Consider the following 26,641-nt stretch of genomic DNA (forward strand, 5'->3'; position numbering starts at 1 on the left):
GAGCGAAGCACCGAGCGAAGCACCGTCGCGATTAACGCAGTCCATGGTCCTTACACACAGGCACACGCACATTTCACCCGTCCGAGCGACGTACCGCCGCAATCGGGCCAGTCCATTGTCCTACGAAGCACTTTCACACACACGCTTTGCACCAGCAGCAGCAGCAACAACAACAACAACAACTATGTTTATAAAAACAGTAGTTTTTAGTGCGAATCCGCGGAGGATTTCGCTGTCCGACGCACCGAGCGCAGCACCGAGCGAAGCACCGTCGCGATAAACGCAGTCCATTGTCCTTTTTTTTCACACACACGCACACGCACATTTCACCATTAGGAAGCACAGTTGTTTTAAAGAAAAGTATTTTTTTTAGTCCAATCCGCGGAGGATTTCACTGCCCGACGAATAATCCTGCGCGCAGGCTAGCTGTCGCGTCGCACACTTTTGCTCGACATGAGCTCTTGCTGCTTCTGGTAGAACGACGAAATGAGCCGGCGCCATTTTGAAAATGACCCCCCTGCTCAACACCACTTGTATCACACCACTTTTACACACACTACTAAATTCGCACTACCGTGACGCGCGGACCAACCGTTCCATCAGGCTGCTAGTCGAAGACTGTGCCGAGCGCGGGACATTCGGCTTCTAATATAATGTAGTATTCGAACGAATGTGGCGAGAGTATTTTCTCTCCGAACTACTACTACTACTACTACTATCCGAGCGAGCGTTGCTATCTCTGTTCTTCCTCGCTACGCATACAATCGCATGATGCAAATTCACCGGTTGTCCCAAAGCCGGGCAATTGTATGACGTCAAATCTGATAATTATGCAATATTTTGCAACTAAACTACTAAAGGTTTAATCCTTTTGCGTGTGATGTACGCACCATACGAACAGGGAAAGGAAGTTAGGTAGCAAATTTGCAAAAATTTAAGTATGTTCGTGTGCATGTACAGTGTACGAAAACGTAGGTTTTATGCTATATTCCCTGTGAGCCCTTGAAAAAAGGAACATATTTTGCAAGTTATTGAAAACCGTAGGTGCAAATATTTCATCACATTTTTGACGCTGCCTAAAACGAGCCGGCGACACACGGACGAAGCGTGTGCTCCTTTGTGTGTGCTGTCAGCGACCGACGTTGCTGCGAATTTCATCCCGTGCTCCGTCTCGCTCGCACTCGTTGGCACCAAGCCATCCTCTTTTTTGGTGATTTTTCCAAATAACGGTACCGATCATCGTTTGCGATCGCATTTCCTGATAATTTCTGGCTCGAGTTGGGTAAAAAACGCGCACACTACTACGTGCGAGAAAGAAAAGAAAAACACGACGTTCGATTTGAATACGCGTGGCAAAATGTTGGTAGAATTATACACGTACCAGGGCAATAAGAGGCGAACTTGCCTTTTGAAAAACATATTTAATCCACTTCATATCTATTAATTTGCGCACTGGTTTTGTAACATTTTCCGATAATTTTTGGCTCGAGCTGAGTATGCACAAACGCACCCAATATTAGGTGTAAGAAAAAAAACGCCGCATTCTATTTCAATACTCGTGGCATCTAGTAGCCATTCCGACCTTCCGATATCGAGTGTTGGTGGAATTGTGTGTTTCATGTTTTTGATTATAAAATGTGCCAATTTAGGCAAGTTAGCAAAAATGTAATTGAAAGAATTTCATCACATTTTTGGCGCTGCTTAAAACGAGCCGGCGACACACGGCGCTAGACACCGTGCGCTCCTTTTTGAGTGTCCCTGTCAGTGTTCGAAATTAGTGCGAATTTCATCCCATGCTCCGTCTCGCTCGCACTTGCGCCCTCGTTCGGTGGCACCAAGCCATCCTCTTTTTTGGTGATTTTTCCAAATAACGGTACCGATCATCGTTTGCGATCGCATTTCCTGATAATTTCTGACTCGAGGTGGGTAAAAAACGCGCACACTACTACGTGCGAGAAAGAAAAGAAAAACACGACGTTCGATTTGAATACGCGTGGCAAAATGTTGGTGGAATAATATGTTTCATGTTTTTGATCATAAATTGTGCCAATTTTAGCAAGTTAGCAAAAATTTCAGCACATTTTTGACGCTGCTTTGCGTGTCCTATCAATGACCGAAATTAGTGCGAATTTCATCCCTTGCTCCGTCTCGTCCGGTGGCATGAGCGCATCCTCTTTCTCATGAGGGCACGAGCGCATATTTAATCCACTTTATTTCAATATTTACGTCAAAATTTCTACCAAAATTTATTTCTGCATTTCAGTAACGTTTTCTGCTATTTTTCGGATGCAGTAAGTTAAGCTAGACGCTCAAGTACAAAAATATGTAGTGTTAGTCTGGTAGCTGTGTGAAATGCTTCACAATTGGCTTTGAAAACGGTCGATTTTTCTTAGCTTTGTATTAAAATGGCGGCATAGTTGACTTTCGTTTTCTAATACCATCACACAAACACGATCGAGCACACAACGTCGCAACATTGTGGATCTGTAGCGCGTTCAACATACTATGGACACCCATTACCTGTACACCGTTCACGAGGATCGACACGATGCTCATTGCTTCTTCTTCTACCTGGCTTCTGCGTGGCTTCTGCGTGACGCGTTTTGGACATTTTTACACCGTGACATTTTTACCCCGTAGACCGACGAAGCGAAGGATTCGACTCGCAACCACAGGTAGAATTCCATTACGGCGGGTACAAACGATAGTGCGAAGCTCCGATGAACCTAAGCTGGCAGAGCAAAAAACGCTCGACTTCATAGCGATTGGAATCATTGGAAAGAGAATTTTGACGCAAAGAATGTGTGGTCCTGATAAGGACCGTTTTGTTGAGATGAGGGCAAAATGTGCGTTGGCTGGCGAGTTTAACCTCCGAAACCGTACAGGGTGCGACCCTGACGCTTCAGCGCGTACACTACATCCATCGCGGTGACGGTTTTGCGCTTGGCGTGTTCGGTATAGGTGACCGCATCGCGGATAACATTCTCCAGGAACACTTTCAGCACGCCACGCGTTTCTTCGTAGATGAGACCGGAGATACGCTTCACTCCTCCACGGCGGGCCAGACGACGGATGGCCGGCTTGGTGATGCCCTGGATGTTGTCGCGCAGCACTTTGCGATGACGCTTGGCTCCTCCTTTACCCAGACCTTTGCCTCCTTTGCCTCGTCCAGTCATTTCGATGTCGATGCGTACTGTTCAAGAGTTCACGATTAACAATAAGGCAACGCACCATGTTTCGGCCTTTTATACACTCACCCGAGCACACGTACACATTCTCACGCTTACCCCACTATCGGTACACGATCGGAGCGGAGTGTATGTGTGCGTGGAGCGAGGTTATAAAAGTGGCGATCCGGCTTCGGATACCCACATTCCGAACCTATTGTCGACGCAACACAGACGTCTTTACGTTCCACTACCCAAACCGCCAGTGAACCAGTGAAATGGCCCGTACGAAGCAAACTGCCCGTAAGTCCACCGGAGGTAAGGCTCCGCGCAAGCAGCTGGCCACCAAGGCTGCTCGCAAGAGTGCCCCGGCCACCGGAGGAGTGAAGAAGCCGCATCGTTATCGTCCGGGAACCGTAGCCCTGCGTGAGATCCGTCGCTACCAGAAATCGACCGAGCTGCTGATCCGCAAGCTGCCCTTCCAGCGTCTGGTACGTGAAATTGCCCAGGACTTCAAGACCGATCTGCGCTTCCAGAGCTCGGCCGTGATGGCCCTGCAGGAGGCCAGCGAGGCGTACCTTGTCGGCCTGTTCGAGGACACCAACTTGTGCGCAATCCATGCGAAGCGCGTCACCATCATGCCGAAAGACATCCAGCTGGCTCGTCGCATCCGCGGAGAGCGTGCCTAAATCTTCGCCGCCTCCCCGCCTCCATCGTTCATCGAGGGGCATTTATTCACTCAAACGGTCCTTCTCAGGACCACCACAAATGTTAACCAAAAAGATATGTCGATATGCTCCCTTCCCTTCCCCTCTGTGTACCGCCCCTAACCCGTTGGTGGTGGTGTTGGAACAATTCTTATGCGTATGTGACAATGAGTCTGTTGAGTGCAATGAGCCCGTGACCGTGTCAGGGTACAAAAGCTGCATGCGCCTACCAGGGTACAGGGCTTGCAAAGCTGCAGTGTACAAAGCTGGTGGAGAAATGGTGTTATTTTTAGGCTTTTGTTTTGTTTGTGGTTCCATTCTTCGGCTCGAATGGACATCAGAAATGAAGCCAGCCGTACGCACGGTCAGAAAGGCAAAAGAGGTTTCGCTTGGCCGTTTGGCATTCGATCGTCAGAAGATGCTTCCGATGCTTTAACGCTGTGGAACATTCATTTTCACTGCTCGCATAGAACCTCAGTTTGTGTTTTCGTACCCTGGCCATGTGTTCATGTGCACTCGGGTAATGTTCATTATGCCATGTTGCTACCATGTTACGCAACACAGTCACGGGCGTGCTTTTATTTATTACATTATATTTACTCATTTTATTATATTTAACTTCTGCCACTCTGAGAGGGTTTTTAACAGGAATATGTCTTTTGTATGGATGCGTTTTGTGGTCCTGAAAAGGACCGGTTTGCGTTTGGGTAGATCGAACGAACTGCGGCGCTCCGAATTACTTCGAGCTGGTGTACTTGGTGACAGCCTTCGTGCCTTCGGACACGGCGTGCTTGGCCAGCTCACCAGGCAACAGCAGACGGACGGCCGTCTGGATTTCGCGGGACGTGATCGTCGAACGCTTGTTGTAGTGCGCCAAGCGGGATGCTTCGGCAGCGATGCGCTCGAAAATGTCGTTCACGAAGCTGTTCATGATGCTCATCGCCTTGGACGAAATGCCGGTGTCCGGGTGGACTTGCTTCAACACCTTGTAGATGTAGATAGCGTAGCTCTCCTTGCGGGTCTTCCTTTTCTTCTTCTTGTCCGACTTGGAGATGTTCTTCTGGGCTTTACCCGACTTCTTCGCGGCTTTTCCACTGGTTTTCGGGGCCATTTTACCTCAATTCACGCACTGATGCTCACTATCGGAGGGTCAAAAACTGTATGATGAGATCACTAACGGTTCGGTTCGTTTATATTCCGGTTTTCGGATCACTCTCGGGTATTCGACACGAGTGCGTACAGGCAGCGTAGCTCGGAGTATTTAAACTCACGATTTCGGAAAATTTTGCTCAGAAAATAAGCACCCTCCAAGCAGTGAGCATCGTTGCGAACGTACTCTCATCTAAACCGAAGTTATCAACATGTCTGGCCGTGGCAAGGGAGGAAAAGTGAAGGGAAAGGCAAAGTCCCGCTCGAACCGTGCCGGTCTGCAGTTCCCGGTTGGCCGTATCCACCGTCTGCTCCGCAAAGGCAACTATGCCGAGCGCGTCGGTGCTGGTGCACCAGTGTATTTGGCCGCCGTCATGGAATACTTGGCCGCTGAAGTGTTGGAGTTGGCAGGAAACGCTGCCCGAGACAACAAGAAAACTCGCATCATCCCGCGTCATCTGCAGCTGGCCATCCGCAACGACGAGGAATTGAACAAGCTGTTGTCCGGCGTCACCATTGCCCAAGGTGGTGTGCTGCCCAACATTCAGGCCGTGCTGCTGCCAAAGAAGACTGAGAAGAAGGCCTAAAGCTATCGAGCTTCTCTCAATCTTGCAAACCAAAAAAACCGTCCTTTTCAGGGCGACAAATCGATTTACGCAAAAGATTTTTGTTCGACCATCTCTTCTGAGCTAAAACCATACGCGCGCAGCAATTACCTAATCGAAGGGAAATTCAGTGAAGAAACACAAGCAATCGTATGCGGGAAACCCCCTGACGATCGTTTTCATTTTTCATGTTTTTTTTTAACCTTTGGTCGGAGGTAGACTCCTGCTCCTGCGTTTGTAGTACCGCAAGCCAAATGGGTGAAATGCCAAATGCAGTGCTGCTCCATAACTTACCTGGTTTCGTACCTGAAATTCGTACCGACCCTACGAGGGAAAAATAACTTCCACATTCCACCCAAAGGACATGGGCATGACTAGCGCAGGTACCTGTTAGAGGGTCTGAATCACAAAATTGCTAAGAAACTTCCCAATACGAACGAAACACATTAATCCACGAACGGTTCCGGCAGTTCGGAATATGTAAGTTTAGTTTAAACCAACCTACACATAGCCTTAGTGGCAGATATTTTTTTTATTTTCTAAAATAAACTACATCGGGCTCAACGCAGTTTGCTTCTCCATCGACCAAAGCAACGAATCCCCAAACCATGCGTAGAAATGAATCATGCAATACACTTACCTTCGTTGGTACGACCAGAGCCGCTTCACGCACTGCTGTCGCTGCTTCGACGATGAACCGCTGACGGCCGTAGATTGCACCGTCGACCGTACGCCCACGATGCGCAATTGCGGTTCACTTAGCACAGAGTCCCATCCATTTCACTACACGTTGTTTTTTAACGCACACATATGAACGCTTTACTTTTCCGACCTTTACACCGAGCGAAGCACCGAGCGAAGCACCGAGCGCAGCAACGCGCGCAGCACCGAGCGAAGCACCGAGCGAAGCACCGTCGCGATTAACGCAGTCCATGGTCCTTACACACAGGCACACGCACATTTCACCCGTCCGAGCGACGTACCGCCGCAATCGGGCCAGTCCATTGTCCTACGAAGCACTTTCACACACACGCTTTGCACCAGCAGCAGCAGCAACAACAACAACAACAACTATGTTTATAAAAACAGTAGTTTTTAGTGCGAATCCGCGGAGGATTTCGCTGTCCGTTGACCGAGCGAAGCACCGTCGCGATTAACGCAGTCCATTGTCCTTACACACAGGCACACGCACATTTCACCCGTCCGAGCGACGTACCGCCGCAATCGGGTCAGTCCATGGTCCTACGAAGCTTTTCACACACACACGCATTGCACCAGCAGCAGCAGCAACAACAACAACAACAACTATGTTTATAAAAACAGTAGTTTTTAGTGCGAATCCGCGGAGGATTTCGCTGTCCGTCGCACCGAGCGAAGCACCGTCGCGATTAACGCAGTCCATTGTCCTTACACACAGGCACACGCACATTTCACCCGTCCGAGCGACGTACCATCGCAATCGGGCCAGTCCGTGGTCCTACGAAGCTTTTCACACACACACGCATTGCACCAGCAGCAGCAGCAACAACAACAACAACAACTATGTTTATAAAAACAGTAGTTTTTAGTGCGAATCCGCGGAGGATTTCGCTGTCCGTCGCACCGAGCGAAGCACCGTCGCGATTAACGCAGTCCATTGTCCTTACACACAGGCACACGCGCATTTCACCCGTCCGACCGACGTACCATCGCAATCGGGCCAGTCCGTGGTCCTACGAAGCTTTTCACACACACACGCATTGCACCAGCAGCAGCAGCAACAACAACAACAACAACAACTATGTTTATAAAAACAGTAGTTTTTAGTGCGAATCCGCGGAGGATTTCGCTGTCCGTCGCACCGAGCGAAGCACCGTCGCGATTAACGCAGTCCATTGTCCTTACACACAGGCACACGCGCATTTCACCCGTCCGACCGACGTACCATCGCAATCGGGCCAGTCCGTGGTCCTACGAAGCTTTTCACACACACACGCATTGCACCAGCAGCAGCAGCAACAACAACAACAACAACTATGTTTATAAAAACAGTAGTTTTTAGTGCGAATCCGCGGAGGATTTCGCTGTCCGACGCACCGAGCGTAGCACCGAGCGAAGCACCGAGCGCAGCACCGTTGCGATTAACGCAGTCCATTGTCCTTACACACAGGCACACGCGCATTTCACCCGTCCGACCGACGTACCATCGCAATCGGGCCAGTCCGTGGTCCTACGAAGCTTTTCACACACACACGCATTGCACCAGCAGCAGCAGCAACAACAACAACAACAACAACTATGTTTATAAAAACAGTAGTTTTTAGTGCGAATCCGCGGAGGATTTCGCTGTCCGTCGCACCGAGCGAAGCACCGTCGCGATTAACGCAGTCCATTGTCCTTACACACAGGCACACGCGCATTTCACCCGTCCGACCGACGTACCATCGCAATCGGGCCAGTCCGTGGTCCTACGAAGCTTTTCACACACACACGCATTGCACCAGCAGCAGCAGCAACAACAACAACAACAACTATGTTTATAAAAACAGTAGTTTTTAGTGCGAATCCGCGGAGGATTTCGCTGTCCGACGCACCGAGCGTAGCACCGAGCGAAGCACCGAGCGCAGCACCGTTGCGATTAACGCAGTCCATTGTCCTTTCACACAGGCACACGCACATTTCACCCGTCCGAGCGACGTACCGCCGCAATCGGGTCAGTCCGTGGTCCTACGAAGCTTTTCACACACACACGCATTGCACCAGCAGCAGCAGCAACAACAACAACAACTATGTTAATAAAAACAGTAGTTTTTAGTGCGAATCCGCGGAGGATTTCGCTGTCCGTCGCACCGAGCGAAGCACCGTCGCGATTAACGCAGTCCATTGTCCTTACACACAGGCACACGCACATTTCACCCGTCCGAGCGACGTACCATCGCAATCGGGCCAGTCCGTGGTCCTACGAAGCTTTTCACACACACACGCATTGCACCAGCAGCAGCAGCAACAACAACAACAACAACTATGTTTATAAAAACAGTAGTTTTTAGTGCGAATCCGCGGAGGATTTCGCTGTCCGTCGCACCGAGCGAAGCACCGTCGCGATTAACGCAGTCCATTGTCCTTACACACAGGCACACGCGCATTTCACCCGTCCGACCGACGTACCATCGCAATCGGGCCAGTCCGTGGTCCTACGAAGCTTTTCACACACACACGCATTGCACCAGCAGCAGCAGCAACAACAACAACAACAACTATGTTTATAAAAACAGTAGTTTTTAGTGCGAATCCGCGGAGGATTTCGCTGTCCGACGCACCGAGCGCAGCACCGAGCGAAGCACCGTCGCGATAAACGCAGTCCATTGTCCTTTTTTTTCACACACACGCACACGCACATTTCACCATTAGGAAGCACAGTTGTTTTAAAGAAAAGTATTTTTTTTAGTCCAATCCGCGGAGGATTTCACTGCCCGACGAATAATCCTGCGCGCAGGCTAGCTGTCGCGTCGCACACTTTTGCTCGACATGAGCTCTTGCTGCTTCTGGTAGAACGACGAAATGAGCCGGCGCCATTTTGAAAATGACCCCCCTGCTCAACACCACTTGTATCACACCACTTTTACACACACTACTAAATTCGCACTACCGTGACGCGCGGACCAACCGTTCCATCAGGCTGCTAGTCGAAGACTGTGCCGAGCGCGGGACATTCGGCTTCTAATATAATGTAGTATTCGAACGAATGTGGCGAGAGTATTTTCTCTCCGAACTACTACTACTACTACTACTATCCGAGCGAGCGTTGCTATCTCTGTTCTTCCTCGCTACGCATACAATCGCATGATGCAAATTCACCGGTTGTCCCAAAGCCGGGCAATTGTATGACGTCAAATCTGATAATTATGCAATATTTTGCAACTAAACTACTAAAGGTTTAATCCTTTTGCGTGTGATGTACGCACCATACGAACAGGGAAAGGAAGTTAGGTAGCAAATTTGCAAAAATTTAAGTATGTTCGTGTGCATGTACAGTGTACGAAAACGTAGGTTTTATGCTATATTCCCTGTGAGCCCTTGAAAAAAGGAACATATTTTGCAAGTTATTGAAAACCGTAGGTGCAAATATTTCATCACATTTTTGACGCTGCCTAAAACGAGCCGGCGACACACGGACGAAGCGTGTGCTCCTTTGTGTGTGCTGTCAGCGACCGACGTTGCTGCGAATTTCATCCCGTGCTCCGTCTCGCTCGCACTCGTTGGCACCAAGCCATCCTCTTTTTTGGTGATTTTTCCAAATAACGGTACCGATCATCGTTTGCGATCGCATTTCCTGATAATTTCTGGCTCGAGTTGGGTAAAAAACGCGCACACTACTACGTGCGAGAAAGAAAAGAAAAACACGACGTTCGATTTGAATACGCGTGGCAAAATGTTGGTAGAATTATACACGTACCAGGGCAATAAGAGGCGAACTTGCCTTTTGAAAAACATATTTAATCCACTTCATATCTATTAATTTGCGCACTGGTTTTGTAACATTTTCCGATAATTTTTGGCTCGAGCTGAGTATGCACAAACGCACCCAATATTAGGTGTAAGAAAAAAAACGCCGCATTCTATTTCAATACTCGTGGCATCTAGTAGCCATTCCGACCTTCCGATATCGAGTGTTGGTGGAATTGTGTGTTTCATGTTTTTGATTATAAAATGTGCCAATTTAGGCAAGTTAGCAAAAATGTAATTGAAAGAATTTCATCACATTTTTGGCGCTGCTTAAAACGAGCCGGCGACACACGGCGCTAGACACCGTGCGCTCCTTTTTGAGTGTCCCTGTCAGTGTTCGAAATTAGTGCGAATTTCATCCCATGCTCCGTCTCGCTCGCACTTGCGCCCTCGTTCGGTGGCACCAAGCCATCCTCTTTTTTGGTGATTTTTCCAAATAACGGTACCGATCATCGTTTGCGATCGCATTTCCTGATAATTTCTGACTCGAGGTGGGTAAAAAACGCGCACACTACTACGTGCGAGAAAGAAAAGAAAAACACGACGTTCGATTTGAATACGCGTGGCAAAATGTTGGTGGAATAATATGTTTCATGTTTTTGATCATAAATTGTGCCAATTTTAGCAAGTTAGCAAAAATTTCAGCACATTTTTGACGCTGCTTTGCGTGTCCTATCAATGACCGAAATTAGTGCGAATTTCATCCCTTGCTCCGTCTCGTCCGGTGGCATGAGCGCATCCTCTTTCTCATGAGGGCACGAGCGCATATTTAATCCACTTTATTTCAATATTTACGTCAAAATTTCTGCCAAAATTTATTTCTGCATTTCAGTAACGTTTTCTGCTATTTTTCGGATGCAGTAAGTTAAGCTAGACGCTCAAGTACAAAAATATGTAGTGTTAGTCTGGTAGCTGTGTGAAATGCTTCACAATTGGCTTTGAAAACGGTCGATTTTTCTTAGCTTTGTATTAAAATGGCGGCATAGTTGACTTTCGTTTTCTAATACCATCACACAAACACGATCGAGCACACAACGTCGCAACATTGTGGATCTGTAGCGCGTTCAACATACTATGGACACCCATTACCTGTACACCGTTCACGAGGATCGACACGATGCTCATTGCTTCTTCTTCTACCTGGCTTCTGCGTGGCTTCTGCGTGGCGCGTTTTGGACATTTTTACACCGTGACATTTTTACCCCGTAGACCGACGAAGCGAAGGATTCGACTCGCAACCACAGGTAGAATTCCATTACGGCGGGTACAAACGATAGTGCGAAGCTCCGATGAACCTAAGCTGGCAGAGCAAAAAACGCTCGACTTCATAGCGATTGGAATCATTGGAAAGAGAATTTTGACGCAAAGAATGTGTGGTCCTGATAAGGACCGTTTTGTTGAGATGAGGGCAAAATGTGCGTTGGCTGGCGAGTTTAACCTCCGAAACCGTACAGGGTGCGACCCTGACGCTTCAGCGCGTACACTACATCCATCGCGGTGACGGTTTTGCGCTTGGCGTGTTCGGTATAGGTGACCGCATCGCGGATAACATTCTCCAGGAACACTTTCAGCACGCCACGCGTTTCTTCGTAGATGAGACCGGAGATACGCTTCACTCCTCCACGGCGGGCCAGACGACGGATGGCCGGCTTGGTGATGCCCTGGATGTTGTCGCGCAGCACTTTGCGATGACGCTTGGCTCCTCCTTTACCCAGACCTTTGCCTCCTTTGCCTCGTCCAGTCATTTCGATGTCGATGCGTACTGTTCAAGAGTTCACGATTAACAATAAGGCAACGCACCATGTTTCGGCCTTTTATACACTCACCCGAGCACACGTACACATTCTCACGCTTACCCCACTATCGGTACACGATCGGAGCGGAGTGTATGTGTGCGTGGAGCGAGGTTATAAAAGTGGCGATCCGGCTTCGGATACCCACATTCCGAACCTATTGTCGACGCAACACAGACGTCTTTACGTTCCACTACCCAAACCGCCAGTGAACCAGTGAAATGGCCCGTACGAAGCAAACTGCCCGTAAGTCCACCGGAGGTAAGGCTCCGCGCAAGCAGCTGGCCACCAAGGCTGCTCGCAAGAGTGCCCCGGCCACCGGAGGAGTGAAGAAGCCGCATCGTTATCGTCCGGGAACCGTAGCCCTGCGTGAGATCCGTCGCTACCAGAAATCGACCGAGCTGCTGATCCGCAAGCTGCCCTTCCAGCGTCTGGTACGTGAAATTGCCCAGGACTTCAAGACCGATCTGCGCTTCCAGAGCTCGGCCGTGATGGCCCTGCAGGAGGCCAGCGAGGCGTACCTTGTCGGCCTGTTCGAGGACACCAACTTGTGCGCAATCCATGCGAAGCGCGTCACCATCATGCCGAAAGACATCCAGCTGGCTCGTCGCATCCGCGGAGAGCGTGCCTAAATCTTCGCCGCCTCCCCGCCTCCATCGTTCATCGAGGGGCATTTATTCACTCAAACGGTCCTTCTCAGGACCACCACAAATGTTAACCAAAAAGATATGTCGATATGCTCCCTTCCCTTCCCCTCTGTGTACCGCCCCTAACCCGTTGGTGGTGGTGTTGGAACAATTCTTATGCGTATGTGACAATGAGTCTGTTGAGTGCAATGAGCCCGTGACCGTGTCAGGGTACAAAAGCTGCATGCGCCTACCAGGGTACAGGGCTTGCAAAGCTGCAGTGTACAAAGCTGGTGGAGAAATGGTGTTATTTTTAGGCTTTTGTTTTGTTTGTGGTTCCATTCTTCGGCTCGAATGGACATCAGAAATGAAGCCAGCCGTACGCACGGTCAGAAAGGCAAAAGAGGTTTCGCTTGGCCGTTTGGCATTCGATCGTCAGAAGATGCTTCCGATGCTTTAACGCTGTGGAACATTCATTTTCACTGCTCGCATAGAACCTCAGTTTGTGTTTTCGTACCCTGGCCATGTGTTCATGTGCACTCGGGTAATGTTCATTATGCCATGTTGCTACCATGTTACGCAACACAGTCACGGGCGTGCTTTTATTTATTACATTATATTTACTCATTTTATTATATTTAACTTCTGCCACTCTGAGAGGGTTTTTAACAGGAATATGTCTTTTGTATGGATGCGTTTTGTGGTCCTGAAAAGGACCGGTTTGCGTTTGGGTAGATCGAACGAACTGCGGCGCTCCGAATTACTTCGAGCTGGTGTACTTGGTGACAGCCTTCGTGCCTTCGGACACGGCGTGCTTGGCCAGCTCACCAGGCAACAGCAGACGGACGGCCGTCTGGATTTCGCGGGACGTGATCGTCGAACGCTTGTTGTAGTGCGCCAAGCGGGATGCTTCGGCAGCGATGCGCTCGAAAATGTCGTTCACGAAGCTGTTCATGATGCTCATCGCCTTGGACGAAATGCCGGTGTCCGGGTGGACTTGCTTCAACACCTTGTAGATGTAGATAGCGTAGCTCTCCTTGCGGGTCTTCCTTTTCTTCTTCTTGTCCGACTTGGAGATGTTCTTCTGGGCTTTACCCGACTTCTTCGCGGCTTTTCCACTGGTTTTCGGGGCCATTTTACCTCAATTCACGCACTGATGCTCACTATCGGAGGGTCAAAAACTGTATGATGAGATCACTAACGGTTCGGTTCGTTTATATTCCGGTTTTCGGATCACTCTCGGGTATTCGACACGAGTGCGTACAGGCAGCGTAGCTCGGAGTATTTAAACTCACGATTTCGGAAAATTTTGCTCAGAAAATAAGCACCCTCCAAGCAGTGAGCATCGTTGCGAACGTACTCTCATCTAAACCGAAGTTATCAACATGTCTGGCCGTGGCAAGGGAGGAAAAGTGAAGGGAAAGGCAAAGTCCCGCTCGAACCGTGCCGGTCTGCAGTTCCCGGTTGGCCGTATCCACCGTCTGCTCCGCAAAGGCAACTATGCCGAGCGCGTCGGTGCTGGTGCACCAGTGTATTTGGCCGCCGTCATGGAATACTTGGCCGCTGAAGTGTTGGAGTTGGCAGGAAACGCTGCCCGAGACAACAAGAAAACTCGCATCATCCCGCGTCATCTGCAGCTGGCCATCCGCAACGACGAGGAATTGAACAAGCTGTTGTCCGGCGTCACCATTGCCCAAGGTGGTGTGCTGCCCAACATTCAGGCCGTGCTGCTGCCAAAGAAGACTGAGAAGAAGGCCTAAAGCTATCGAGCTTCTCTCAATCTTGCAAACCAAAAAAACCGTCCTTTTCAGGGCGACAAATCGATTTACGCAAAAGATTTTTGTTCGACCATCTCTTCTGAGCTAAAACCATACGCGCGCAGCAATTACCTAATCGAAGGGAAATTCAGTGAAGAAACACAAGCAATCGTATGCGGGAAACCCCCTGACGATCGTTTTCATTTTTCATGTTTTTTTTTAACCTTTGGTCGGAGGTAGACTCCTGCTCCTGCGTTTGTAGTACCGCAAGCCAAATGGGTGAAATGCCAAATGCAGTGCTGCTCCATAACTTACCTGGTTTCGTACCTGAAATTCGTACCGACCCTACGAGGGAAAAATAACTTCCACATTCCACCCAAAGGACATGGGCATGACTAGCGCAGGTACCTGTTAGAGGGTCTGAATCACAAAATTGCTAAGAAACTTCCCAATACGAACGAAACACATTAATCCACGAACGGTTCCGGCAGTTCGGAATATGTAAGTTTAGTTTAAACCAACCTACACATAGCCTTAGTGGCAGATATTTTTTTTATTTTCTAAAATAAACTACATCGGGCTCAACGCAGTTTGCTTCTCCATCGACCAAAGCAACGAATCCCCAAACCATGCGTAGAAATGAATCATGCAATACACTTACCTTCGTTGGTACGACCAGAGCCGCTTCACGCACTGCTGTCGCTGCTTCGACGATGAACCGCTGACGGCCGTAGATTGCACCGTCGACCGTACGCCCACGATGCGCAATTGCGGTTCACTTAGCACAGAGTCCCATCCATTTCACTACACGTTGTTTTTTAACGCACACATATGAACGCTTTACTTTTCCGACCTTTACACCGAGCGAAGCACCGAGCGAAGCACCGAGCGAAGCACCGTCGCGATTAAGGCAGTCCATTGTCCTTACACACAGGCACACGCACATTTCACCCGTCCGAGCGACGTACCGCCGCAATCGGGTCAGTCCATGGTCCTACGAAGCTTTTCACACACACACGCATTGCACCAGCAGCAGCAGCAACAACAACAACAACAACTATGTTTATAAAAACAGTAGTTTTTAGTGCGAATCCGCGGAGGATTTCGCTGTCCGTCGCACCGAGCGAAGCACCGTCGCGATTAACGCAGTCCATTGTCCTTACACACAGGCACACGCACATTTCACCCGTCCGAGCGACGTACCATCGCAATCGGGCCAGTCCGTGGTCCTACGAAGCTTTTCACACACACACGCATTGCACCAGCAGCAGCAGCAACAACAACAACAACAACTATGTTTATAAAAACAGTAGTTTTTAGTGCGAATCCGCGGAGGATTTCGCTGTCCGTCGCACCGAGCGAAGCACCGTCGCGATTAACGCAGTCCATTGTCCTTACACACAGGCACACGCGCATTTCACCCGTCCGACCGACGTACCATCGCAATCGGGCCAGTCCGTGGTCCTACGAAGCTTTTCACACACACACGCATTGCACCAGCAGCAGCAGCAACAACAACAACAACAACTATGTTTATAAAAACAGTAGTTTTTAGTGCGAATCCGCGGAGGATTTCGCTGTCCGTCGCACCGAGCGAAGCACCGTCGCGATTAACGCAGTCCATTGTCCTTACACACAGGCACACGCGCATTTCACCCGTCCGACCGACGTACCATCGCAATCGGGCCAGTCCGTGGTCCTACGAAGCTTTTCACACACACACGCATTGCACCAGCAGCAGCAGCAACAACAACAACAACAACTATGTTTATAAAAACAGTAGTTTTTAGTGCGAATCCGCGGAGGATTTCGCTGTCCGACGCACCGAGCGTAGCACCGAGCGAAGCACCGAGCGCAGCACCGTTGCGATTAACGCAGTCCATTGTCCTTTCACACAGGCACACGCACATTTCACCCGTCCGAGCGACGTACCGCCGCAATCGGGTCAGTCCGTGGTCCTACGAAGCTTTTCACACACACACGCATTGCACCAGCAGCAGCAGCAACAACAACAACAACAACTATGTTTATAAAAACAGTAGTTTTTAGTGCGAATCCGCGGAGGATTTCGCTGTCCGACGCACCGAGCGAAGCACCGTCGCGATTAACGCAGTCCATTGTCCTTACACACAGGCACACGCGCATTTCACCCGTCCGACCGACGTACCATCGCAATCGGGCCAGTCCGTGGTCCTACGAAGCTTTTCACACACACACGCATTGCACCAGCAGCAGCAGCAACAACAACAACAACAACTATGTTTATAAAAACAGTAGTTTTTAGTGCGAATCCGCGGAGGATTTCGCTGTCCGTCGCACCGAGCGAAGCACCGTCGCGATTAACGCAGTCCATTGTCCTTACACACAGGCACACGCGCATTTCACCCGTCCGACCGACGTACCATCGCAATCGGGCCAGTCCGTGGTCCTACGAAGCTTTTCACACACACACGCATTGCACCAGCAGCAGCAGCAACAACAACAACAACAACTATGTTTATAAAAACAGTAGTTTTTAGTGCGAATCCGCGGAGGATTTCGCTGTCCGACGCACCGAGCGTAGCACCGAGCGAAGCACCGAGCGCAGCACCGTTGCGATTAACGCAGTCCATTGTCCTTTCACACAGGCACACGCACATTTCACCCGTCCGAGCGACGTACCGCCGCAATCGGGTCAGTCCGTGGTCCTACGAAGCTTTTCACACACACACGCATTGCACCAGCAGCAGCAGCAACAACAACAACAACAACTATGTTTATAAAAACAGTAGTTTTTAGTGCGAATCCGCGGAGGATTTCGCTGTCCGTCGCACCGAGCGAAGCACCGTCGCGATTAACGCAGTCCATTGTCCTTACACACAGGCACACGCGCATTTCACCCGTCCGACCGACGTACCATCGCAATCGGGCCAGTCCGTGGTCCTACGAAGCTTTTCACACACACACGCATTGCACCAGCAGCAGCAGCAACAACAACAACAACAACTATGTTTATAAAAACAGTAGTTTTTAGTGCGAATCCGCGGAGGATTTCGCTGTCCGTCGCACCGAGCGAAGCACCGTCGCGATTAACGCAGTCCATTGTCCTTACACACAGGCACACGCACATTTCACCCGTCCGAGCGACGTACCATCGCAATCGGGCCAGTCCGTGGTCCTACGAAGCTTTTCACACACACACGCATTGCACCAGCAGCAGCAGCAACAACAACAACAACAACTATGTTTATAAAAACAGTAGTTTTTAGTGCGAATCCGCGGAGGATTTCGCTGTCCGTCGCACCGAGCGAAGCACCGTCGCGATTAACGCAGTCCATTGTCCTTACACACAGGCACACGCGCATTTCACCCGTCCGACCGACGTACCATCGCAATCGGGCCAGTCCGTGGTCCTACGAAGCTTTTCACACACACACGCATTGCACCAGCAGCAGCAGCAACAACAACAACAACAACTATGTTTATAAAAACAGTAGTTTTTAGTGCGAATCCGCGGAGGATTTCGCTGTCCGACGCACCGAGCGTAGCACCGAGCGAAGCACCGAGCGCAGCACCGTTGCGATTAACGCAGTCCATTGTCCTTTCACACAGGCACACGCACATTTCACCCGTCCGAGCGACGTACCGCCGCAATCGGGTCAGTCCGTGGTCCTACGAAGCTTTTCACACACACACGCATTGCACCAGCAGCAGCAGCAACAACAACAACAACAACTATGTTTATAAAAACAGTAGTTTTTAGTGCGAATCCGCGGAGGATTTCGCTGTCCGTCGCACCGAGCGAAGCACCGTCGCGATTAACGCAGTCCATTGTCCTTACACACAGGCACACGCACATTTCACCCGTCCGAGCGACGTACCATCGCAATCGGGCCAGTCCGTGGTCCTACGAAGCTTTTCACACACACACGCATTGCACCAGCAGCAGCAGCAACAACAACAACAACAACTATGTTTATAAAAACAGTAGTTTTTAGTGCGAATCCGCGGAGGATTTCGCTGTCCGTCGCACCGAGCGAAGCACCGTCGCGATTAACGCAGTCCATTGTCCTTACACACAGGCACACGCGCATTTCACCCGTCCGACCGACGTACCATCGCAATCGGGCCAGTCCGTGGTCCTACGAAGCTTTTCACACACACACGCATTGCACCAGCAGCAGCAGCAACAACAACAACAACAACTATGTTTATAAAAACAGTAGTTTTTAGTGCGAATCCGCGGAGGATTTCGCTGTCCGTTGACCGAGCGAAGCACCGTCGCGATTAACGCAGTCCATTGTCCTTACACACAGGCACACGCACATTTCACCCGTCCGAGCGACGTACCGCCGCAATCGGGTCAGTCCATGGTCCTACGAAGCTTTTCACACACACACGCATTGCACCAGCAGCAGCAGCAACAACAACAACAACAACTATGTTTATAAAAACAGTAGTTTTTAGTGCGAATCCGCGGAGGATTTCGCTGTCCGTCGCACCGAGCGAAGCACCGTCGCGATTAACGCAGTCCATTGTCCTTACACACAGGCACACGCGCATTTCACCCGTCCGACCGACGTACCATCGCAATCGGGCCAGTCCGTGGTCCTACGAAGCTTTTCACACACACACGCATTGCACCAGCAGCAGCAGCAACAACAACAACAACAACTATGTTTATAAAAACAGTAGTTTTTAGTGCGAATCCGCGGAGGATTTCGCTGTCCGACGCACCGAGCGTAGCACCGAGCGAAGCACCGAGCGCAGCACCGTTGCGATTAACGCAGTCCATTGTCCTTTCACACAGGCACACGCACATTTCACCCGTCCGAGCGACGTACCGCCGCAATCGGGTCAGTCCGTGGTCCTACGAAGCTTTTCACACACACACGCATTGCACCAGCAGCAGCAGCAACAACAACAACAACAACTATGTTTATAAAAACAGTAGTTTTTAGTGCGAATCCGCGGAGGATTTCGCTGTCCGTCGCACCGAGCGAAGCACCGTCGCGATTAACGCAGTCCATTGTCCTTACACACAGGCACACGCACATTTCACCCGTCCGAGCGACGTACCATCGCAATCGGGCCAGTCCGTGGTCCTACGAAGCTTTTCACACACACACGCATTGCACCAGCAGCAGCAGCAACAACAACAACAACAACTATGTTTATAAAAACAGTAGTTTTTAGTGCGAATCCGCGGAGGATTTCGCTGTCCGTTGACCGAGCGAAGCACCGTCGCGATTAACGCAGTCCATTGTCCTTTCACACAGGCACACGCACATTTCACCCGTCCGAGCGACGTACCGCCGCAATCGGGTCAGTCCGTGGTCCTACGAAGCTTTTCACACACACACGCATTGCACCAGCAGCAGCAGCAACAACAACAACAACAACTATGTTTATAAAAACAGTAGTTTTTAGTGCGAATCCGCGGAGGATTTCGCTGTCCGTCGCACCGAGCGAAGCACCGTTGCGATTAACGCAGTCCATTGTCCTTACACACAGGCACACGCACATTTCACCCGTCCGAGCGACGTACCGCCGCAATCGGGCCAGTCCATAGTCCTACGAAGCACTTTCACACACACGCTTTGCACCAGCAGCAGCAGCAACAACAACAACAACAACTATGTTTATAAAAACAGTAGTTTTTAGTGCGAATCCGCGGAGGATTTCGCTGTCCGTTGACCGAGCGAAGCACCGTCGCGATTAACGCAGTCCATTGTCCTTACACACAGGCACACGCACATTTCACCCGTCCGAGCGACGTACCGCCGCAATCGGGTCAGTCCATGGTCCTACGAAGCTTTTCACACACACACGCATTGCACCAGCAGCAGCAGCAACAACAACAACAACTATGTTTATAAAAACAGTAGTTTTTAGTGCGAATCCGCGGAGGATTTCGCTGTCCGTCGCACCGAGCGAAGCACCGTCGCGATTAACGCAGTCCATTGTCCTTACACACAGGCACACGCACATTTCACCCGTCCGAGCGACGTACCATCGCAATCGGGCCAGTCCGTGGTCCTACGAAGCTTTTCACACACACACGCATTGCACCAGCAGCAGCAGCAACAACAACAACAACAACTATGTTTATAAAAACAGTAGTTTTTAGTGCGAATCCGCGGAGGATTTCGCTGTCCGTCGCACCGAGCGAAGCACCGTCGCGATTAACGCAGTCCATTGTCCTTACACACAGGCACACGCGCATTTCACCCGTCCGACCGACGTACCATCGCAATCGGGCCAGTCCGTGGTCCTACGAAGCTTTTCACACACACACGCATTGCACCAGCAGCAGCAGCAACAACAACAACAACAACTATGTTTATAAAAACAGTAGTTTTTAGTGCGAATCCGCGGAGGATTTCGCTGTCCGACGCACCGAGCGTAGCACCGAGCGAAGCACCGAGCGCAGCACCGTTGCGATTAACGCAGTCCATTGTCCTTTCACACAGGCACACGCACATTTCACCCGTCCGAGCGACGTACCGCCGCAATCGGGTCAGTCCGTGGTCCTACGAAGCTTTTCACACACACACGCATTGCACCAGCAGCAGCAGCAACAACAACAACAACAACTATGTTTATAAAAACAGTAGTTTTTAGTGCGAATCCGCGGAGGATTTCGCTGTCCGTCGCACCGAGCGAAGCACCGTCGCGATTAACGCAGTCCATTGTCCTTACACACAGGCACACGCACATTTCACCCGTCCGAGCGACGTACCATCGCAATCGGGCCAGTCCGTGGTCCTACGAAGCTTTTCACACACACACGCATTGCACCAGCAGCAGCAGCAACAACAACAACAACAACTATGTTTATAAAAACAGTAGTTTTTAGTGCGAATCCGCGGAGGATTTCGCTGTCCGTCGCACCGAGCGAAGCACCGTCGCGATTAACGCAGTCCATTGTCCTTACACACAGGCACACGCGCATTTCACCCGTCCGACCGACGTACCATCGCAATCGGGCCAGTCCGTGGTCCTACGAAGTTTTTCACACACACACGCATTGCACCAGCAGCAGCAGCAACAACAACAACAACAACTATGTTTATAAAAACAGTAGTTTTTAGTGCGAATCCGCGGAGGATTTCGCTGTCCGACGCACCGAGCGCAGCACCGAGCGAAGCACCGTCGCGATAAACGCAGTCCATTGTCCTTTTTTTTCACACACACGCACACGCACATTTCACCATTAGGAAGCACAGTTGTTTTAAAGAAAAGTATTTTTTTTAGTCCAATCCGCGGAGGATTTCACTGCCCGACGAATAATCCTGCGCGCAGGCTAGCTGTCGCGTCGCACACTTTTGCTCGACATGAGCTCTTGCTGCTTCTGGTAGAACGACGAAATGAGCCGGCGCCATTTTGAAAATGACCCCCCTGCTCAACACCACTTGTATCACACCACTTTTACACACACTACTAAATTCGCACTACCGTGACGCGCGGACCAACCGTTCCATCAGGCTGCTAGTCGAAGACTGTGCCGAGCGCGGGACATTCGGCTTCTAATATAATGTAGTATTCGAACGAATGTGGCGAGAGTATTTTCTCTCCGAACTACTACTACTACTACTACTATCCGAGCGAGCGTTGCTATCTCTGTTCTTCCTCGCTACGCATACAATCGCATGATGCAAATTCACCGGTTGTCCCAAAGCCGGGCAATTGTATGACGTCAAATCTGATAATTATGCAATATTTTGCAACTAAACTACTAAAGGTTTAATCCTTTTGCGTGTGATGTACGCACCATACGAACAGGGAAAGGAAGTTAGGTAGCAAATTTGCAAAAATTTAAGTATGTTCGTGTGCATGTACAGTGTACGAAAACGTAGGTTTTATGCTATATTCCCTGTGAGCCCTTGAAAAAAGGAACATATTTTGCAAGTTATTGAAAACCGTAGGTGCAAATATTTCATCACATTTTTGACGCTGCCTAAAACGAGCCGGCGACACACGGACGAAGCGTGTGCTCCTTTGTGTGTGCTGTCAGCGACCGACGTTGCTGCGAATTTCATCCCGTGCTCCGTCTCGCTCGCACTCGTTGGCACCAAGCCATCCTCTTTTTTGGTGATTTTTCCAAATAACGGTACCGATCATCGTTTGCGATCGCATTTCCTGATAATTTCTGGCTCGAGTTGGGTAAAAAACGCGCACACTACTACGTGCGAGAAAGAAAAGAAAAACACGACGTTCGATTTGAATACGCGTGGCAAAATGTTGGTAGAATTATACACGTACCAGGGCAATAAGAGGCGAACTTGCCTTTTGAAAAACATATTTAATCCACTTCATATCTATTAATTTGCGCACTGGTTTTGTAACATTTTCCGATAATTTTTGGCTCGAGCTGAGTATGCACAAACGCACCCAATATTAGGTGTAAGAAAAAAAACGCCGCATTCTATTTCAATACTCGTGGCATCTAGTAGCCATTCCGACCTTCCGATATCGAGTGTTGGTGGAATTGTGTGTTTCATGTTTTTGATTATAAAATGTGCCAATTTAGGCAAGTTAGCAAAAATGTAATTGAAAGAATTTCATCACATTTTTGGCGCTGCTTAAAACGAGCCGGCGACACACGGCGCTAGACACCGTGCGCTCCTTTTTGAGTGTCCCTGTCAGTGTTCGAAATTAGTGCGAATTTCATCCCATGCTCCGTCTCGCTCGCACTTGCGCCCTCGTTCGGTGGCACCAAGCCATCCTCTTTTTTGGTGATTTTTCCAAATAACGGTACCGATCATCGTTTGCGATCGCATTTCCTGATAATTTCTGACTCGAGGTGGGTAAAAAACGCGCACACTACTACGTGCGAGAAAGAAAAGAAAAACACGACGTTCGATTTGAATACGCGTGGCAAAATGTTGGTGGAATAATATGTTTCATGTTTTTGATCATAAATTGTGCCAATTTTAGCAAGTTAGCAAAAATTTCAGCACATTTTTGACGCTGCTTTGCGTGTCCTATCAATGACCGAAATTAGTGCGAATTTCATCCCTTGCTCCGTCTCGTCCGGTGGCATGAGCGCATCCTCTTTCTCATGAGGGCACGAGCGCATATTTAATCCACTTTATTTCAATATTTACGTCAAAATTTCTGCCAAAATTTATTTCTGCATTTCAGTAACGTTTTCTGCTATTTTTCGGATGCAGTAAGTTAAGCTAGACGCTCAAGTACAAAAATATGTAGTGTTAGTCTGGTAGCTGTGTGAAATGCTTCACAATTGGCTTTGAAAACGGTCGATTTTTCTTAGCTTTGTATTAAAATGGCGGCATAGTTGACTTTCGTTTTCTAATACCATCACACAAACACGATCGAGCACACAACGTCGCAACATTGTGGATCTGTAGCGCGTTCAACATACTATGGACACCCATTACCTGTACACCGTTCACGAGGATCGACACGATGCTCATTGCTTCTTCTTCTACCTGGCTTCTGCGTGGCTTCTGCGTGACGCGTTTTGGACATTTTTACACCGTGACATTTTTACCCCGTAGACCGACGAAGCGAAGGATTCGACTCGCAACCACAGGTAGAATTCCATTACGGCGGGTACAAACGATAGTGCGAAGCTCCGATGAACCTAAGCTGGCAGAGCAAAAAACGCTCGACTTCATAGCGATTGGAATCATTGGAAAGAGAATTTTGACGCAAAGAATGTGTGGTCCTGATAAGGACCGTTTTGTTGAGATGAGGGCAAAATGTGCGTTGGCTGGCGAGTTTAACCTCCGAAACCGTACAGGGTGCGACCCTGACGCTTCAGCGCGTACACTACATCCATCGCGGTGACGGTTTTGCGCTTGGCGTGTTCGGTATAGGTGACCGCATCGCGGATAACATTCTCCAGGAACACTTTCAGCACGCCACGCGTTTCTTCGTAGATGAGACCGGAGATACGTTTCACTCCTCCACGGCGGGCCAGACGACGGATGGCCGGCTTGGTGATGCCCTGGATGTTGTCGCGCAGCACTTTGCGATGACGCTTGGCTCCTCCTTTACCCAGACCTTTGCCTCCTTTGCCTCGTCCAGTCATTTCGATGTCGATGCGTACTGTTCAAGAGTTCACGATTAACAATAAGGCAACGCACCATGTTTCGGCCTTTTATACACTCACCCGAGCACACGTACACATTCTCACGCTTACCCCACTATCGGTACACGATCGGAGCGGAGTGTATGTGTGCGTGGAGCGAGGTTATAAAAGTGGCGATCCGGCTTCGGATACCCACATTCCGAACCTATTGTCGACGCAACACAGACGTCTTTACGTTCCACTACCCAAACCGCCAGTGAACCAGTGAAATGGCCCGTACGAAGCAAACTGCCCGTAAGTCCACCGGAGGTAAGGCTCCGCGCAAGCAGCTGGCCACCAAGGCTGCTCGCAAGAGTGCCCCGGCCACCGGAGGAGTGAAGAAGCCGCATCGTTATCGTCCGGGAACCGTAGCCCTGCGTGAGATCCGTCGCTACCAGAAATCGACCGAGCTGCTGATCCGCAAGCTGCCCTTCCAGCGTCTGGTACGTGAAATTGCCCAGGACTTCAAGACCGATCTGCGCTTCCAGAGCTCGGCCGTGATGGCCCTGCAGGAGGCCAGCGAGGCGTACCTTGTCGGCCTGTTCGAGGACACCAACTTGTGCGCAATCCATGCGAAGCGCGTCACCATCATGCCGAAAGACATCCAGCTGGCTCGTCGCATCCGCGGAGAGCGTGCCTAAATCTTCGCCGCCTCCCCGCCTCCATCGTTCATCGAGGGGCATTTATTCACTCAAACGGTCCTTCTCAGGACCACCACAAATGTTAACCAAAAAGATATGTCGATATGCTCCCTTCCCTTCCCCTCTGTGTACCGCCCCTAACCCGTTGGTGGTGGTGTTGGAACAATTCTTATGCGTATGTGACAATGAGTCTGTTGAGTGCAATGAGCCCGTGACCGTGTCAGGGTACAAAAGCTGCATGCGCCTACCAGGGTACAGGGCTTGCAAAGCTGCAGTGTACAAAGCTGGTGGAGAAATGGTGTTATTTTTAGGCTTTTGTTTTGTTTGTGGTTCCATTCTTCGGCTCGAATGGACATCAGAAATGAAGCCAGCCGTACGCACGGTCAGAAAGGCAAAAGAGGTTTCGCTTGGCCGTTTGGCATTCGATCGTCAGAAGATGCTTCCGATGCTTTAACGCTGTGGAACATTCATTTTCACTGCTCGCATAGAACCTCAGTTTGTGTTTTCGTACCCTGGCCATGTGTTCATGTGCACTCGGGTAATGTTCATTATGCCATGTTGCTACCATGTTACGCAACACAGTCACGGGCGTGCTTTTATTTATTACATTATATTTACTCATTTTATTATATTTAACTTCTGCCACTCTGAGAGGGTTTTTAACAGGAATATGTCTTTTGTATGGATGCGTTTTGTGGTCCTGAAAAGGACCGGTTTGCGTTTGGGTAGATCGAACGAACTGCGGCGCTCCGAATTACTTCGAGCTGGTGTACTTGGTGACAGCCTTCGTGCCTTCGGACACGGCGTGCTTGGCCAGCTCACCAGGCAACAGCAGACGGACGGCCGTCTGGATTTCGCGGGACGTGATCGTCGAACGCTTGTTGTAGTGCGCCAAGCGGGATGCTTCGGCAGCGATGCGCTCGAAAATGTCGTTCACGAAGCTGTTCATGATGCTCATCGCCTTGGACGAAATGCCGGTGTCCGGGTGGACTTGCTTCAACACCTTGTAGATGTAGATAGCGTAGCTCTCCTTGCGGGTCTTCCTTTTCTTCTTCTTGTCCGACTTGGAGATGTTCTTCTGGGCTTTACCCGACTTCTTCGCGGCTTTTCCACTGGTTTTCGGGGCCATTTTACCTCAATTCACGCACTGATGCTCACTATCGGAGGGTCAAAAACTGTATGATGAGATCACTAACGGTTCGGTTCGTTTATATTCCGGTTTTCGGATCACTCTCGGGTATTCGACACGAGTGCGTACAGGCAGCGTAGCTCGGAGTATTTAAACTCACGATTTCGGAAAATTTTGCTCAGAAAATAAGCACCCTCCAAGCAGTGAGCATCGTTGCGAACGTACTCTCATCTAAACCGAAGTTATCAACATGTCTGGCCGTGGCAAGGGAGGAAAAGTGAAGGGAAAGGCAAAGTCCCGCTCGAACCGTGCCGGTCTGCAGTTCCCGGTTGGCCGTATCCACCGTCTGCTCCGCAAAGGCAACTATGCCGAGCGCGTCGGTGCTGGTGCACCAGTGTATTTGGCCGCCGTCATGGAATACTTGGCCGCTGAAGTGTTGGAGTTGGCAGGAAACGCTGCCCGAGACAACAAGAAAACTCGCATCATCCCGCGTCATCTGCAGCT

The sequence above is a fragment of the Anopheles marshallii genome, chromosome 2 (genome assembly GCF_943734725.1).
Source record: "Anopheles marshallii chromosome 2, idAnoMarsDA_429_01, whole genome shotgun sequence".
In the NCBI taxonomy this organism is placed as follows: Eukaryota; Metazoa; Arthropoda; class Insecta; order Diptera; family Culicidae; genus Anopheles; species Anopheles marshallii.